This window comes from Anolis sagrei, chromosome 6 (genome assembly GCF_037176765.1).
Source record: "Anolis sagrei isolate rAnoSag1 chromosome 6, rAnoSag1.mat, whole genome shotgun sequence".
Taxonomy (NCBI): domain Eukaryota; kingdom Metazoa; phylum Chordata; class Lepidosauria; order Squamata; family Dactyloidae; genus Anolis; species Anolis sagrei.
Window position 1 is genome coordinate 53,585,502 of NC_090026.1, and position 19,905 is coordinate 53,605,406.

Genomic DNA, 19,905 nt, shown 5'->3' on the forward strand with positions numbered 1-19,905 from the left:
CAGGCACATTTCTTGTGAGTTTAAACTTTAAAACATTCTGATTTGTGTCTTTAACTTTCAGTCTTTATCAGTCTCTTTAACACGATACAGCTCTGTACAACTCTCTTCTATAACTGTTTTCAACTGTCAACTTCAATGGTCACTCCTGAACTGTCAACTTTCAAACTGTGTTCTAGGCAGTCCCTGACCTGGTCACATGGTCTGGAGCTCCTTGCACAACGTCAAGAACATACAGTTAGGAAAAGACTGCATGCCAAACAACACATATACACCTCAGTGCATAAAACCACATATTATATACAGACAGGAGGCTTGAGAAGGTTCCCTATTGCCAACAACTGGTGGGGTTCGACGAGGATTGACGCACAATTTTGGAAATTGTAGTTCACCGATAGCATAGTTTTTGGGAGATGTCATTTCACAAGGACTTTAGCCTCCTCTGCCAAAGAATGCGGGTGCATAAAAAATGAAAAAAAATATTATAATGGCTTATTCCTCGTAATGAAGGCTGTTTTTCCTGATGGTTCTTTCTTTGGGTTGTTTTGGGTTTTTTGGGCTATATGGCCATGTGCTAGAAGCATTCTCTCCTGACGTTTTGCCTGCATCTATGGCAAGCATCCTCAGAGGTTGTGAGGTCTTGTGAGGTTCTTTCTTCATTATTCTCATCTAGATTAAAGCCTTTATAATCCTGAGTATTTCCTCTTCGTCTTCCTTGAAGTATCCCACAAATATTAATAAAAATATTTTTACATCCATAGATTGATTTTCTTCTCCACAAGCTAAGAGGCAGTCATTTGTGACAACACAGAAAAGGTTTTTATTTCAAGAGCTCCTTCATAAGTTTGATTTATTTTGAGAAGTGAAAATGAAAACCTTCCCCAAATTAAGGAGGTCCCCAATCTTCATTCTACCTTTTTGATCATTTATGGAGCTAATGGACTCTTAGGGCCTGACCAGCTGAAATGTTGGGACGGGTTCTGCAGAGAGGCTAAAACGGCAATCTGAGCTGCTTGTCTTCTCTGTGCCCACTACACCCTTCTGGATTCATGAAACACTAAGAGAAAATGTGGATAATTCATTGCTTTCTTTTCTTCCTAGCTGACTTTATGCTGGCTTGAGGGTTTTCTCTAGGAATTGCTTCTCTTCCGTATCAAGCTTTAACCTGCATTATAGTTTCTGTGTAGAACCGCCTTCAGTGAAATTTTGGATAAATAATTAGGGGAATTCAAGATTAACATTAATATTATGAAAAATAGAGTAGAGGATAATTCATTAGAGGTAATTACATGGAAGTATTGTGTAAACCTCTGTGTCTTGAAGATTGGAGGGAGGGTGGATGGGACAAAGCAAGATTGTGGATTGCGATTTGTTGCTGTACTGTGACATGGTACAAAATCTGGAAGTCCAATAAATATTACTATTGAAAAATAAAAGTAAAAAAGAAAGACAAGATTCTTCCTAAGTGACTATGGCCTGGCATCCAACCCTTCTGTTCAATAATGAATTAATCTCCTCCTGCCTGAGGGCCCATCAAGACAGGCACCTATGGCAGTGTCTTTGGACTACATCAGAAAGAGTTGGGGAAAATGGGGGAAATTGTGTTCTTTGCATGTAGAATCATCTTCTTTGTGTGGGCTTCTGTAACCTACTGGCCTACTGTGCAGGGCTGTAGTTTGGTTCCTTAAAGGCCAAAAGCCAAGCAGCCATTTTCTTAGCTCAGAGCTGAGGGAGCAGAGCCAGCAGGCAGCCTTTAGGGTATGTGGCGCCACCTGATTGGTCAATAGCCTTGGAGGAAGAAAGTGGGTGAAACTAAGAGAAGGCCAGGAGGGAAAAAAACAATTTTAAGTCAGTTAGTAGTTTGCATTTTGAAAATGTAGGAATAAGGAGGGTTTGGGTTAAAAGTGGAAGCTCAGCTTGTGTCATATTTTTAAATAATTACTTCGAGGAAGAACTGTTGTTTTTACCAGACCCTGGTGATTGGGCTGTTTGTAGTTAAGGAACTGTTTTATGGAAGGCTCAAAGTTTCTTGGGTATTATTATTATTATTATTAAACTTTATTTGTATCCTGCTAGCATCTCCCGAAGGATTCGATGTGGCTTACAACAAGGCCTCAATACACAACATAACAATACACCTAAAGCAAAATAAAACATTTAAAGCAGTATTAAAACAACAAAACCACAAGCAATAAACAATACATCAAACAGGATAAAACTAGGCCGGGCCAGAGTAAAGGGTACAGGATCAAAAATTGCTGATGTGACAGGTGATATGTAAGGATTATAGGGCAAGTGCAGTGCGTAGTGTCCGGCAATCTTAATTCTAATAAAGTGCTTCTGGGACTTGGTATTGGAGACTTGGTATTGGTATTTAAAGTTTTTGACTGGAACCTGCCATTCAAGCTCTGAAGTACTTCTGAAGCCTCAATGCTCTGTACCAATATTACTACAACCATAAACTTTGGTGCCTATTCTAAATAAGTAAATAAACATCTTTCTTTGTTTATACCAAACAAAAGTCTCTGAGTGTCACATACAAGCTACACATATTAGGAGGTAGCCTATTGAAATGTTCTGTATTTGATGGCAGTGTGTATTAAAACTAAAGAAAAATAAAGGGAAGTGAATCCTCATCAGTGAGTAACACATTGTGCGATATTCCTAACAGCTATTAGGGCATCAGTTACAGCTTCCATCTTTAAAGAAGATGGAGAATTTATGTACCTCCATCACACAGGATCACCTCTTCCTGCCTCTAGCTCAGCTATCCATCCCAAAGCACCATTATGAAGACAGACTCCACTCTTTTACTTTTCTTCTCCATCCTGTTACACTAGAGGAGATCCAAGGCACCATTCTAACTTTGGACTAAATTGGACTAAATTCTCAGACATGTTAGATGACATGATCACCAGATTGGACTAAATTCTCAGACATGTTAGATGACATGATCACATCGGTCCACCAATCCCTGAGGAATACGAGCATTTTATTGAAATAGTGAAAACCCGCATACCCACCCAAAAGACCCCCTTCCCCTCTGATGTCACAATGCCTCCCCCTCCCTTCTTCTCCTCTTCCTCCTTCTGATGTTGCCATGACTCCCCAGGCAACTGAACTGTTTCTGCCTCTCAGCCTCTTCAGTGCTTTCTCTTGCCTCCCTCTGCCCTCAGTCTCTGCCTCATCGTTGCCCTGCCTTTCGTCTCTGTCCTTATCTCATCTTGCGCTTCTCGGTATTTGTGTTCAGTTTTTGTTTATTGGTATACTTATATATATATATATATATATATATAAAAGAATTTTATTAGATTTTCCATAATACAATGAAAGTCTGGGAACAATAGCAATATAGAAAGTGAGGAAAAGAGAAAAAAAGAGGAAAAAAAAGTAATGAAAATTAGAAATAAAAAATGAAAAATGACAAAAATGAAAAATAATGAAAAATACAAAAAAGAAAAAGTAAAAAAGAAAATTGACTTCCATTCCATCATCTTGGTTAGTGTCCTTTTATTATTAAAAAAATATTCCTTGAAAAATAAATGTCTATTGCAGTGGTTCTCAACCTGGGGGTCGGGACCCCTGAAGGGGTCACGAGGGGGTGTCAGAGGGGTCGCCAAAGACCATCACAGACAATAGTTTCTGTTGGTCATGGGACTTCTGTCTGGCCTAATTCTATTGTTGGTGGGCGTCAGAATGCTCTTTGGTAGTAGGTGAACTATAAATCCCAGCAACTGCAACTCCCAAATGTCAAGGTCTATTTTCCCTGAACCACCCCAGTGTTCACATTTGGGCATTTTGAATATTCGTGCCAAGTTTGATCCAGATCCATCATTGAGTCCACAGTGCTCTCTGGATGTAGGCAAACTCTAAAACTCAGTTAAATGCCTTCTCAAATAGCCATGTCTTCAGGCTCTTACGGAAGGACATGAGGGAGGGCGCCTGTCTGATGTCAATAGGGAGGGCGTTCCACAGCCGAGGGGCCACCACCGAGAAGGCCCTCTCTCTCGTCCCCGCCAGACGTGCCTGTGAGACGCTCTGACAAAGTGATTTCCAAAATTCTTTTCCTTCATTTCTCTTTCATACCACACGTAGGCATGCCAGCCTACTCTTAGGTCATTCCTTTCTATATTTAAAAAGTCTTCTTTATTCAGTAGAATCCAGTCCTTAATCCATAGCAAAGCTCATGCATCGTGGTAGGCTTTAAAATCAGGAAGCCCCAAGCCACCTCTAGTTTTCTTATCAATAAAATTATCGTATTTTATTCTTGGTCTTTTCCCAGCCCAGATAAATTTTAATATCTCTTTCTTCCATTTTATAAAAATTATTTGACTTCTTAGTCACTGGTAAATTTTGAAAGAGAAACACCAATTTTGGTAGTAATTTTGGGCGAACAAACTGAAATTAAATCCAGACAAGACAGAGGTACTCCTGGTCAGTCGCAAGGCCGAACAGGGTATAGGGTTACAGCCTGTGCTGGATGGGGTCGCACTCCCCTTGAAGGCGCAGGTTCGCAGCTTGGGTGTGACCCTGGATTCATCGTTGAGCCTGGATCCCCAGGTTTCAGCGGTGACCAGGGGAGCATTTGCACAGCTTAGGCTCGTGCGCCAGCTGCGCTCGTACCTTGGGAAGTCTGACTTGGCCACGGTGGTACACGCTCTGGTCACATCCCGCCTTGACTACTGCAACGCTCTCTACGTGGGGCTGCCCTTGAAGACGGCCCGGAAGCTTCAGCTAGTCCAGCGCGCGGCAGCCATGCTACTAACAGGAGCGGGGCGCAGGGAGCATACAACGCCCTTGTTGCTCCAGCTCCACTGGCTGCCGATATGCTACCGGGCCCAATTTAAGGTGCTGGTGTTATCCTACAAAGCCCTAAACGGTTCCAGCCCAAAATACCTTTCGGACTGCATCTCGGCCTATGAGCCCACGAGGGCCTTGAGATCGTCTGGGGAGGCCCTTCTCTCGATCCCGCCTGCTTCACAGGCACGTCTGGCGGGGACGAGAGAGAGGGCCTTCTCGGTGGTGGCCCCCTGGCTGTGGAACACCCTCCCTGTAGACATCAGGCAGGCGCGCCCTCCCTTATGTCTTTTCGTAAGAGCCTAAAGACATGGCTATTTGAGAAGGCATTTAACTGAGTATACATCATCTGATAATGACAACTGGAACGGAATATGGATTACGAGTTTGGTTATGATTCTACGATAAGACGAAGCGGATCATTTTTAGTGTAATTATTGTAGTGTGTATTAGTGAGATGTTGTTTTTTCGATGTGCTTTATTGTAAACTGTTTTTTATATATGTTGTACACCGCCATGAGTCGCCCTAGGGCTGAGAATGGCGGTTAATAAATGCAGGAAATAAATAAATAAATAAATAATATATTCATCTTAACTAAAGAAATACGACCTAATAATGGTATCTTCAGATATTTCCATTTTTGTAAATCCTTTTGTATTTTTTCCACACCACTTCGTAGTTATTCTTTAATAATTGTCCATTCTTAGTCATGATCCATACTCCTAGATCGTTTTTGTTTTTTTTTACAATTTCCAGACCTGTTGGTCCCTTAATCATGTCCCGTTTCTTCTTCTCCGCTCAAAACTTCCTTCTCTTTTCTGTTCATCTACCCACAAGGTAGATGAACAGATTTTAGTTGCTGTTATTCGAATCACACACAAGCAAGTAGAAAGGAAGAAATCAGAGACGCATCCTGCTCACCATGATGTTGTCTTGAATCCAGACATCAGATCTGCGAGTGCTGTCCTGAAAGAGACAATTATAAAGTACCTAGTGTTGGATTAGGATTGACCAAATGCTTTATTCTATAAGGTTCTTCTGCTCTTTCAGACAGATATTTTTAATTTTTAATGTGTTTTCTGTAATATTTATTTATTTATTTATTTATAGTATTTATATACCGCCTTTCTCACCCCTGGGGGGGACTCAAAGCGGTTAGCAGATAAATAATGGCAAGATTCAATGCCTTACGTTGGGCACCGATACGATGCCAATACAAACAATTACAATAGTAAAACCACAATTAAACATAAATCACAATTAAAACAATACATCAACAAGTATTAAAACAATGAAACAGTCTCGTCAGTCGAATCGCCGTTCCAGTCAATGTCCCTCTAAAATGCTACATACATCAACTGTTCGAAGGCCTGGTCCCAGAACCATGATTTTATTTTTTTTCTAAAAGCCTGGAGGGAGGGAGGGAGCGGATCTTACCTCATTTGGGAGTGTGTTCCATAGGCGGGGGGCCACAGCCGAGAAGGCCCTGTCTCTCGTCCCCGCCAGACGCATTTGTGCTGTTGACGGGAGCGAAAGCAGGGCCTCTCCAAATGATCTTAGATTACGAGGTGGGATGTACGGGTGGATGCGTTCGGACAAGTAAGCTAGGCCACAACCGTATAGAGCAGTGGTTCTCAACCTTTCTAATGCCGTGACCCCGAAATAAAATTCCTCATGTTGTGGTGACCCCCAACCACATTTTCGTTGCTACTTCATAAGAGTAATTTTGCTACTGTTATGAAATGTAATGTAAATGTCTGATATGAAGGATGTATTTCCATTGTTACAAATTGAACATAATTAAAGCATAGTGATTAATCACAAAAACAATATGTTTGGGGGAGTGTGGGCAACGGATGATGGGATGTGAAGTACCTTCAACCAATACAGCTCTGACTTCCAGAGACCACAGAGACAACCCCCCCCCCCCCCCCCAAATACAGACCTGGACCAAACTTGGCACATAGAACCCTAATGGCCAATAGAAAATACTGGAGGGGGTTGGGGGCAATTGATAGTGAATTATGGGAGAGATAGTCCACCTACATCCAGAGAGCACAGTGAACCCAAATTACTATGGATCTGGACAGAACTTGGCACAAATACTCAGTATGCCCAAATCTGAAGACTGGTGGAGTTTGGGGAAAATAGACCTTGGCATTTGGGACTTGTTGGGGTGTTTAGTTCCCCGGCCATCAAAGAACATTCTGAAATCCAATCACAATTAAATTGGACCAAACTTGAGCTGTGTGGAAGGGGCCTGGGTTATCTGGGTCCCCTTCCATACAGCTGCATAAAATACCCACTGAAGTGGATTATCTGGCTGTGTAGACTCAGATAATCCAGTTCAAAGCAGACAATGTGGGATTTCATTCAGCTGTGTGGAAGGGGACTGGGTTATCTGGGGCACCTTCCATACAGCTGCATAAAATACCCACTGAAGTGGATTATCTGGCTGTGTAGACTCAGATAATCCAGTTCAAAGCAGACAATGTGGGATTTCATTCAGCTGTGTGGAAGGGGCCTGGGTTATCTGGGGCACCTTCCATACAGCTGCATAAAATACCCACTGAAGTGGATTATCTGACTGTGTGGACACAGATAATCCAGTTCAAAGCAGACAATGTGGGATTTCATTCAGCCATGTGGAAGGGGACTGGGTTATCTGGGGCACCTTCCATACAGCTGCATAAAATACACACTGAAGTGGATTATCTGACTGTGTGGACACAGATAATCCAGTTCAAAGCAGACAATGTGGGATTTCATTCAGCTGTGTGGAAGGGAACTCTGCAATCAAAGAGCATTCTGAAACCCCAACAGCCATGAAATTGGACTAAACTTGGCACAGAGAACACCCACGAACACAAAGAGAATACTGGGGGCTCTGGGGAAAACAGACCTTGGAGATTGGGAGCTGCCTGGGATTTATAGTTCCCTGCAATCAAAGAGCATTCTGAAACCCCAACAGCCATGAAATTGGACTAAACTTGGCACAGAGAACACCCATGAACACAAAGAGAATACTGGGGGCTCTGGGGAAAACAGACCTTGGAGATTGGGAGCTGCCTGGGATTTATAGTTCCCTGCAATCAAAGAGCATTCTGAAACCCCAACAGCCATGGAATTGCACTAAACTTGGCACAGAGAACACCCATGAACACAAAGAGAATACTGGGGGCTCTGGGGAAAACAGACCTTGGAGATTGGGAGCTGCCAGGGATTTATAGTTCTCTGCAATCAGAGAGCATTCTGAAACCCCAACAGCCATGAAATTGCACTAAACTTGGCACAGAGAACACCCACGAACACAAAGAGAATACTGGGGGCTCTGGGGAAAACAGACCTTGGAGATTGGGAGCTGCCTGGGATTTATAGTTCCCTGCAATCAAAGAGCATTCTGAAACCCCAACAGCCATGAAATTGGACTAAACTTGGCACAGAGAACACCCATGAACACAAAGAGAATACTGGGGGCTCTGGGGAAAACAGACCTTGGAGATTGGGAGCTGCCTGGGATTTATAGTTCTCTGCAATCAAAGAGCATTCTGAAACCCCAACAGCCATGAAATTGGACTAAACTTGGCACAGAGAACACCCATGAACACAAAGAGAATACTGGGGGGTCTGGGGAAAACAGACCTTGGAGATTGGGAGCTGCCTGGGATTTATAGTTCTCTGCAATCAAAGAGCATTCTGAAACCCCAACAGCCATGGAATTGCACTAAACTTGGCACAGAGAACACCCATGAACACAAAGAGAATACTGGGGGCTCTGGGGAAAACTGACCTTGGAGATTGGGAGCTGCCTGGGATTTATAGTTCTCTGCAATCAAAGAGCATTCTGAAACCCCAACAGCCATGAAATTGGACTAAACTTGGCACAGAGAACACCCATGAACACAAAGAGAATACTGGGGGCTCTGGGGAAAACAGACCTTGGAGATTGGGAGCTGCCTGGGATTTATAGTTCCCTGCAATCAAAGAGCATTCTGAAACCCCAACAGCCATGAAATTGGACTAAACTTGGCACAGAGAACACCCACGAACACAAAGAGAATACTGGGGTCTCTGGGGAAAACAGACCTTGGAGATTGGGAGCTCCCTGGGATTTATAGTTCTCTGCAATCAAAGAGAATTCTAAAACCCCAACAGCCATGAAATTGGACTAAACTTGGCACAGAGAACACCCATGAACACAAAGAGAATACTGGGGGCTCTGGGGAAAACAGACCTTGGAGATTGGGAGCTGCCTGGGATTTATAGTTCTCTGCAATCAAAGAGCATTCTGAAACCCCAACAGCCATGAAATTGGACTAAACTTGGCACAGAGAACACCCATGAACACAAAGAGAATACTGGGGGCTCTGGGGAAAACAGACCTTGGAGATTGGGAGCTGCCTGGGATTTATAGTTCTCTGCAATCAAAGAGCATTCTGAAACCCCAACAGCCATGAAATTGGACTAAACTTGGCACAGAGAACACCCATGAACACAAAGAGAATACTGGGGGCTCTGGGGAAAACAGACCTTGGAGATTGGGAGCTCCCTGGGATTTATAGTTCTCTGCAATCAAAGAGCATTCTGAAACCCCAACAGCCATGAAATTGGACTAAACTTGGCACAGAGAACACCCATGAACACAAAGAGAATACTGGGGGCTCTGGGGAAAACAGACCTTGGAGATTGGGAGCTCCCTGGGATTTATAGTTCTCTGCAATCAAAGAGCATTCTGAAACCCCAACAGCCATGAAATTGGACTAAACTTGGCACAGAGAACACCCACGAACACAAAGAGAATACTGGGGGCTCTGGGGAAAACAGACCTTGGAGATTGGGAGCTCCCTGGGATTTATAGTTCTCTGCAATCAAAGAGCATTCTGAAACTCCAACAGCCATGAAATTGGACTAAACTTGGCACAGAGAACACCCATGAACACAAAGAGAATACTGGGGGCTCTGGGGAAAACAGACCTTGGAGATTGGGAGCTCCCTGGGATTTATAGTTCTCTGCAATCAAAGAGCATTCTGAAACCCCAACAGCCATGAAATTGGACTAAACTTGGCACAGAGAACACCCATGAACACAAAGAGAATACTGGGGGCTCTGGGGAAAACAGACCTTGGAGATTGGGAGCTGCCTGGGATTTATAGTTCTCTGCAATCAAAGAGCATTCTGAAACCCCAACAGCCATGAAATTGGACTAAACTTGGCACAGAGAACACCCATGAACACAAAGAGAATACTGGGGGCTCTGGGGAAAACAGACCTTGGAGATTGGGAGCTGCCTGGGATTTATAGTTCTCTGCAATCAGAGAGCATTGTGAAACCCCAACAGCCATGGAATTGCACTAAACTTGGCACAGAGAACACCCATGAACACAAAGAGAATACTGGGGGCTCTGGGGAAAACAGACCTTGGAGATTGGGAGCTGCCTGGGATTTATAGTTCTCTGCAATCAGAGAGCATTGTGAAACCCCAACAGCCATGGAATTGCACTAAACTTGGCACAGAGAACACCCATGAACACAAAGAGAATACTGGGGGCTCTGGGGAAAACAGACCTTGGAGATTGGGAGCTGCCTGGGATTTATAGTTCTCTGCAATCAAAGAGCATTCTGAAACCCCAACAGCCATGGAATTGGACTAAACTTGGCACAGAGAACACCCACGAACACAAAGAGAATACTGGGGGCTCTGGGGAAAACAGACCTTGGAGATTGGGAGCTGCCTGGGATTTATAGTTCTCTGCAATCAAAGAGCATTGTGAAACCCCAACAGCCATGGAATTGCACTAAACTTGGCACAGAGAACACCCATGAACACAAAGAGAATACTGGGGGCTTTGGGGAAAACAGACCTTGGAGATTGGGAGCTGCCTGGGATTTATAGTTCTCTGCAATCAAAGAGAATTCTAAAACCCCAACAGCCATGGAATTGCACTAAACTTGGCACAGAGAACACCCGTGAACACAAAGAGAATACTGGGGGCTCTGGGGAAAACAGACCTTGGAGATTGGGAGCTGCCTGGGATTTATAGTTCTCTGCAATCAAAGAGCATTGTGAAACCCCAACAGCCATGGAATTGGACTAAACTTGGCACAGAGAACACCCACGAACATAAAGAGAATACTGGGGGCTCTGGGGAAAACTGACCTTGGAGATTGGGAGCTGCCTGGGATTTATAGTTCTCTGCAATCAAAGAGCATTCTGAAACCCCAACGGCCATGAAATTGGACTAAACTTGGCACAGAGAACACACACGAACACAAAGAGAATACTGGGGGCTCTGGGGAAAACAGACCTTGGAGATTGGGAGCTCCCTGGGATTTATAGTTCTCTGCAATCAGAGAGCATTCTGAAACCCCAACAGCCATGGAATTGCACTAAACTTGGCACAGAGAACACCCATGAACACAAAGAGAATACTGGGGGCTCTGGGGAAAACAGACCTTGGAGATTGGAAGCTGCCTGGGATTTATAGTTCTCTGCAATCAGAGAGCATTGTGAAACCCCAACGGCCATGAAATTGGACTAAACTTGGCACAGAGAACACACACGAACACAAAGAGAATACTGGGGGCTCTGGGGAAAACAGACCTTGGAGATTGGGAGCTCCCTGGGATTTATAGTTCTCTGCAATCAGAGAGCATTCTGAAACCCCAACAGCCATGGAATTGCACTAAACTTGGCACAGAGAACACCCACGAACACAAAGAGAATACTGGGGGCTCTGGGGAAAACTGACCTTGGAGATTGGGAGCTGCCTGGGATTTATAGTTCTCTGCAATCAAAGAGCATTCTGAAACCCCAACAGCCATGGAATTGCACTAAACTTGGCACAGAGAACACCCATGAACACAAAGAGAATACTGGGGGCTCTGGGGAAAACAGACCTTGGAGATTGGGAGCTGCCTGGGATTTATAGTTCTCTGCAATCAGAGAGCATTGTGAAACCCCAACAGCCATGGAATTGCACTAAACTTGGCACAGAGAACACCCACGAACATAAAGAGAATACTGGGGGCTCTGGGGAAAACAGACCTTGGAGATTGGGAGCTGCCTGGGATTTATAGTTCTCTGCAATCAGAGAGCATTGTGAAACCCCAACAGCCGTGGAATTGCACTAAACTTGGCACAGAGAACACCCATGAACACAAAGAGAATACTGGGGGCTCTGGGGAAAACTGACCTTGGAGATTGGGAGCTGCCTGGGATTTATAGTTCTCTGCAATCAAAGAGCATTCTGAAACCCCAACAGCCATGGAATTGCACTAAACTTGGCACAGAGAACACCCATGAACACAAAGAGAATACTGGGGGCTCTGGGGAAAACAGACCTTGGAGATTGGGAGCTGCCTGGGATTTATAGTTCTCTGCAATCAAAGAGCATTCTGAAACCCCAACGGCCATGGAATTGGACTAAACTTGGCACAGAGAACACCCACGAACATAAAGAGAATACTGGGGGCTCTGGGGAAAACAGACCTTGGAGATTGGGAGCTGCCTGGGATTTATAGTTCTCTGCAATCAAAGAGAATTCTAAAACCCCAACAGCCATGGAATTGCACTAACCTTGGCACAGAGAACACCCACGAACATAAAGAGAATACTGGGGGCTCTGGGGAAAACAGACCTTGGAGATTGGGAGCTGCCTGGGATTTATAGTTCTCTGCAATCAGAGAGCATTGTGAAACCCCAACAGCCATGGAATTGGACTAAACTTGGCACAGAGAACACCCATGAACACAAAGAGAATACTGGGGGCTCTGGGGAAAACAGACCTTGGAGATTGGGAGCTGCCTGGGATTTATAGTTCTCTGCAATCAGAGAGCATTGTGAAACCCCAACAGCCATGGAATTGCACTAAACTTGGCACAGAGAACACCCATGAACACAAAGAGAATACTGGGGGCTCTGGGGAAAACAGACCTTGGAGATTGGGAGCTGCCTGGGATTTATAGTTCTCTGCAATCAAAGAGCATTCTGAAACCCCAACAGCCATGGAATTGGACTAAACTTGGCACAGAGAACACCCACGAACACAAAGAGAATACTGGGGGCTCTGGGGAAAACAGACCTTGGAGATTGGGAGCTGCCTGGGATTTATAGTTCTCTGCAATCAAAGAGCATTGTGAAACCCCAACAGCCATGGAATTGCACTAAACTTGGCACAGAGGACACCCATGAACATAAGGAGAATACTGGGGGCTCTGGGGAAAACAGACCTTGGAGATTGGGAGCTGCCTGGGATTTATAGTTCTCTGCAATCAGAGAGCTTTCTGAAACCCCAACAGCCATGGAATTGCACTAAACTTGGCACAGAGAACACCCATGAACACAAAGAGAATACTGGGGGCTTTGGGGAAAACAGACCTTGGAGATTGGGAGCTGCCTGGGATTTATAGTTCTCTGCAATCAAAGAGCATTCTGAAACCCCAACGGCCATGAAATTGGACTAAACTTGGCACAGAGAACACCCACGAACACAAAGAGAATACTGGGGTCTCTGGGGAAAACAGACCTTGGAGATTGGGAGCTGCCTGGGATTTATAGTTCTCTGCAATCAAAGAGAATTCTAAAACCCCAACAGCCATGGAATTGCACTAAACTTGGCACAGAGAACACCCGTGAACACAAAGAGAATACTGGGGGCTCTGGGGAAAACAGACCTTGGAGATTAGGAGCTGCCTGGGATTTATAGTTCTCTGCAATCAAAGAGCATTGTGAAACCCCAACAGCCATGGAATTGGACTAAACTTGGCACAGAGAACACCCACGAACATAAAGAGAATACTGGGGGCTCTGGGGAAAACTGACCTTGGAGATTGGGAGCTGCCTGGGATTTATAGTTCTCTGCAATCAAAGAGCATTCTGAAACCCCAACGGCCATGAAATTGGACTAAACTTGGCACAGAGAACACACACGAACACAAAGAGAATACTGGGGGCTCTGGGGAAAACAGACCTTGGAGATTGGGAGCTCCCTGGGATTTATAGTTCTCTGCAATCAAAGAGCATTGTGAAACCCCAACAGCCATGGAATTGCACTAAACTTGGCACAGAGAACACCCATGAACACAAAGAGAATACTGGGGGCTCTGGGGAAAACAGACCTTGGAGATTGGGAGCTGCCTGGGATTTATAGTTCTCTGCAATCAAAGAGCATTGTGAAACCCCAACAGCCGTGGAATTGCACTAAACTTGGCACAGAGAACACCCATGAACACAAAGAGAATACTGGGGGCTCTGGGGAAAACTGACCTTGGAGATTGGGAGCTGCCTGGGATTTATAGTTCTCTGCAATCAAAGAGCATTCTGAAACCCCAACAGCCATGGAATTGCACTAAACTTGGCACAGAGAACACCCATGAACACAAAGAGAATACTGGGGGCTCTGGGGAAAACAGACCTTGGAGATTGGGAGCTGCCTGGGATTTATAGTTCTCTGCAATCAAAGAGCATTCTGAAACCCCAACGGCCATGGAATTGGACTAAACTTGGCACAGAGAACACCCACGAACATAAAGAGAATACTGGGGGCTCTGGGGAAAACAGACCTTGGAGATTGGGAGCTGCCTGGGATTTATAGTTCTCTGCAATCAAAGAGAATTCTAAAACCCCAACAGCCATGGAATTGCACTAACCTTGGCACAGAGAACACCCACGAACATAAAGAGAATACTGGGGGCTCTGGGGAAAACAGACCTTGGAGATTGGGAGCTGCCTGGGATTTATAGTTCTCTGCAATCAGAGAGCATTGTGAAACCCCAACAGCCATGGAATTGCACTAAACTTGGCACAGAGAACACCCATGAACATAAAGAGAATACTGGGGGCTCTGGGGAAAACAGACCTTGGAGATTGGGAGCTGCCTGGGATTTATAGTTCTCTGCAATCAGAGAGCATTGTGAAACCCCAACAGCCATGGAATTGCACTAAACTTGGCACAGAGAACACCCACGAACACAAAGAGAATACTGGGGGCTCTGGGGAAAACAGACCTTGGAGATTGGGAGCTGCCTGGGATTTATAGTTCTCTGCAATCAGAGAGCATTGTGAAACCCCAACAGCCGTGGAATTGCACTAAACTTGGCACAGAGAACACCCATGAACACAAAGAGAATACTGGGGGCTCTGGGGAAAACTGACCTTGGAGATTGGGAGCTGCCTGGGATTTATAGTTCTCTGCAATCAGAGAGCATTGTGAAACCCCAACAGCCATGGAATTGCACTAAACTTGGCACAGAGAACACCCACGAACACAAAGAGAATACTGGGGGCTCTGGGGAAAACAGACCTTGGAGATTGGGAGCTGCCTGGGATTTATAGTTCTCTGCAATCAGAGAGCATTGTGAAACCCCAACAGCCGTGGAATTGCACTAAACTTGGCACAGAGAACACCCATGAACACAAAGAGAATACTGGGGGCTCTGGGGAAAACTGACCTTGGAGATTGGGAGCTGCCTGGGATTTATAGTTCTCTGCAATCAAAGAGCATTCTGAAACCCCAACAGCCATGGAATTGCACTAAACTTGGCACAGAGAACACCCATGAACACAAAGAGAATACTGGGGGCTCTGGGGAAAACAGACCTTGGAGATTGGGAGCTGCCTGGGATTTATAGTTCTCTGCAATCAAAGAGCATTCTGAAACCCCAACGGCCATGGAATTGGACTAAACTTGGCACAGAGAACACCCACGAACATAAAGAGAATACTGGGGGCTCTGGGGAAAACAGACCTTGGAGATTGGGAGCTGCCTGGGATTTATAGTTCTCTGCAATCAAAGAGAATTCTAAAACCCCAACAGCCATGGAATTGCACTAACCTTGGCACAGAGAACACCCACGAACATAAAGAGAATACTGGGGGCTCTGGGGAAAACAGACCTTGGAGATTGGGAGCTGCCTGGGATTTATAGCTCTCTGCAATCAAAGAGCATTCTGAAACCCCAACGGCCATGGAATTGGACTAAACTTGGCACAGAGAACACCCACGAACATAAAGAGAATACTGGGGGCTCTGGGGAAAACAGACCTTGGAGATTGGGAGCTGCCTGGGATTTATAGTTCTCTGCAATCAAAGAGCATTCTGAAACCCCAACGGCCATGGAATTGCACTAACCTTGGCACAGAGAACACCCACGAACATAAAGAGAATACTGGGGGCTCTGGGGAAAACAGACCTTGGAGATTGGGAGCTGCCTGGGATTTATAGTTCTCTGCAATCAAAGAGCATTGTGAAACCCCAACAGCCATGGAATTGGACTAAACTTGGCACAGAGAACACCCACGAACATAAAGAGAATGCTGGGGGCTCTGGGGAAAACTGACCTTGGAGATTGGGAGCTGACTGGGATTTATAGTTCTCTGCAATCAAAGAGCATTCTGAAACCCCAACGGCCATGAAATTGGACTAAACTTGGCACAGAGAACACACACGAACACAAAGAGAATACTGGGGGCTCTGGGGAAAACAGACCTTGGAGATTGGGAGCTCCCTGGGATTTATAGTTCTCTGCAATCAAAGAGCATTGTGAAACCCCAACAGCCATGGAATTGCACTAAACTTGGCACAGAGAACACCCATGAACACAAAGAGAATACTGGGGGCTCTGGGGAAAACTGACCTTGGAGATTGGGAGCTGCCTGGGATTTATAGTTCTCTGCAATCAAAGAGCATTCTGAAACCCCAACAGCCATGGAATTGCACTAAACTTGGCACAGAGAACACCCATGAACACAAAGAGAATACTGGGGGCTCTGGGGAAAACAGACCTTGGAGATTGGGAGCTGCCTGGGATTTATAGTTCTCTGCAATCAAAGAGCATTCTGAAACCCCAACGGCCATGGAATTGGACTAAACTTGGCACAGAGAACACCCACGAACATAAAGAGAATACTGGGGGCTCTGGGGAAAACAGACCTTGGAGATTGGGAGCTGCCTGGGATTTATAGTTCTCTGCAATCAAAGAGCATTCTGAAACCCCAACAGCCATGGAATTGCACTAAACTTGGCACAGAGAACACCCACGAACACAAAGAGAATACTGGGGGCTCTGGGGAAAACAGACCTTGGAGATTGGGAGCTGCCTGGGATTTATAGTTCTCTGCAATCAAAGAGCATTCTGAAACCCCAACAGCCATGAAATTGGACTAAACTTGGCACAGAGAACACCCATGAACACAAAGAGAATACTGGGGGCTCTGGGGAAAACAGACCTTGGAGATTGGGAGCTCCCTGGGATTTATAGTTCTCTGCAATCAAAGAGCATTCTGAAACCCCAACAGCCATGAAATTGGACTAAACTTGGCACAGAGAACACCCACGAACACAAAGAGAATACTGGGGGCTCTGGGGAAAACAGACCTTGGAGATTGGGAGCTCCCTGGGATTTATAGTTCTCTGCAATCAAAGAGCATTCTGAAACCCCAACAGCCATGAAATTGGACTAAACTTGGCACAGAGAACACCCATGAACACAAAGAGAATACTGGGGGCTCTGGGGAAAACAGACCTTGGAGATTGGGAGCTGCCTGGGATTTATAGTTCTCTGCAATCAGAGAGCATTGTGAAACCCCAACAGCCATGGAATTGGACTAAACTTGGCACAGAGAACACCCATGAACACAAAGAGAATACTGGGGGCTCTGGGGAAAACAGACCTTGGAGATTGGGAGCTGCCTGGGATTTATAGTTCTCTGCAATCAGAGAGCATTGTGAAACCCCAACAGCCATGGAATTGCACTAAACTTGGCACAGAGAACACCCACGAACACAAAGAGAATACTGGGGGCTCTGGGGAAAACAGACCTTGGAGATTGGGAGCTGCCTGGGATTTATAGTTCTCTGCAATCAAAGAGCATTCTGAAACCCCAACAGCCATGAAATTGGACTAAACTTGGCACAGAGAACACCCATGAACACAAAGAGAATACTGGGGGCTCTGGGGAAAACAGACCTTGGAGATTGGGAGCTCCCTGGGATTTATAGTTCTCTGCAATCAAAGAGCATTCTGAAACCCCAACAGCCATGAAATTGGACTAAACTTGGCACAGAGAACACCCACGAACACAAAGAGAATACTGGGGGCTCTGGGGAAAACAGACCTTGGAGATTGGGAGCTCCCTGGGATTTATAGTTCTCTGCAATCAAAGAGCATTCTGAAACCCCAACAGCCATGAAATTGGACTAAACTTGGCACAGAGAACACCCACGAACACAAAGAGAATACTGGGGGCTCTGGGGAAAACAGACCTTGGAGATTGGGAGCTCCCTGGGATTTATAGTTCTCTGCAATCAAAGAGCATTCTGAAACCCCAACAGCCATGAAATTGGACTAAACTTGGCACAGAGAACACCCATGAACACAAAGAGAATACTGGGGGCTCTGGGGAAAACAGACCTTGGAGATTGGGAGCTGCCTGGGATTTATAGTTCTCTGCAATCAAAGAGCATTCTGAAACCCCAACAGCCATGAAATTGGACTAAACTTGGCACAGAGAACACCCGTGAACACAAAGAGAATACTGGGGGCTCTGGGGAAAACAGACCTTGGAGATTAGGAGCTGCCTGGGATTTATAGTTCTCTGCAATCAAAGAGCATTGTGAAACCCCAACAGCCATGGAATTGGACTAAACTTGGCACAGAGAACACCCACGAACATAAAGAGAATACTGGGGGCTCTGGGGAAAACTGACCTTGGAGATTGGGAGCTGCCTGGGATTTATAGTTCTCTGCAATCAAAGAGCATTCTGAAACCCCAACGGCCATGAAATTGGACTAAACTTGGCACAGAGAACACACACGAACACAAAGAGAATACTGGGGGCTCTGGGGAAAACAGACCTTGGAGATTGGGAGCTCCCTGGGATTTATAGTTCTCTGCAATCAAAGAGCATTGTGAAACCCCAACAGCCATGGAATTGCACTAAACTTGGCACAGAGAACACCCATGAACACAAAGAGAATACTGGGGGCTCTGGGGAAAACAGACCTTGGAGATTGGGAGCTGCCTGGGATTTATAGTTCTCTGCAATCAAAGAGCATTGTGAAACCCCAACAGCCGTGGAATTGCACTAAACTTGGCACAGAGAACACCCATGAACACAAAGAGAATACTGGGGGCTCTGGGGAAAACTGACCTTGGAGATTGGGAGCTGCCTGGGATTTATAGTTCTCTGCAATCAAAGAGCATTCTGAAACCCCAACAGCCATGGAATTGCACTAAACTTGGCACAGAGAACACCCATGAACACAAAGAGAATACTGGGGGCTCTGGGGAAAACAGACCTTGGAGATTGGGAGCTGCCTGGGATTTATAGTTCTCTGCAATCAAAGAGCATTCTGAAACCCCAACGGCCATGGAATTGGACTAAACTTGGCACAGAGAACACCCACGAACATAAAGAGAATACTGGGGGCTCTGGGGAAAACAGACCTTGGAGATTGGGAGCTGCCTGGGATTTATAGTTCTCTGCAATCAAAGAGAATTCTAAAACCCCAACAGCCATGGAATTGCACTAACCTTGGCACAGAGAACACCCACGAACATAAAGAGAATACTGGGGGCTCTGGGGAAAACAGACCTTGGAGATTGGGAGCTGCCTGGGATTTATAGTTCTCTGCAATCAGAGAGCATTGTGAAACCCCAACAGCCATGGAATTGCACTAAACTTGGCACAGAGAACACCCATGAACATAAAGAGAATACTGGGGGCTCTGGGGAAAACAGACCTTGGAGATTGGGAGCTGCCTGGGATTTATAGTTCTCTGCAATCAGAGAGCATTGTGAAACCCCAACAGCCATGGAATTGCACTAAACTTGGCACAGAGAACACCCACGAACACAAAGAGAATACTGGGGGCTCTGGGGAAAACAGACCTTGGAGATTGGGAGCTGCCTGGGATTTATAGTTCTCTGCAATCAGAGAGCATTGTGAAACCCCAACAGCCGTGGAATTGCACTAAACTTGGCACAGAGAACACCCATGAACACAAAGAGAATACTGGGGGCTCTGGGGAAAACTGACCTTGGAGATTGGGAGCTGCCTGGGATTTATAGTTCTCTGCAATCAGAGAGCATTGTGAAACCCCAACAGCCA

General features: G+C 45.4%; 1 long non-coding RNA gene across 3 annotated transcripts in view; it reads right to left on the bottom strand.

The window, feature by feature from the left end:
* Positions 1-19,905, bottom strand: part of LOC137097377 (uncharacterized) — a 224,064-nt gene that overhangs the window by 180,823 nt on the left and 23,336 nt on the right. For all 3 annotated transcript variants that reach the window (XR_010910178.1, XR_010910175.1, XR_010910176.1), the window contains exon 2: positions 5,717-5,761. This is a non-coding gene — a long non-coding RNA (uncharacterized lncRNA). The remainder of the gene's footprint in view (positions 1-5,716; positions 5,762-19,905) is intronic.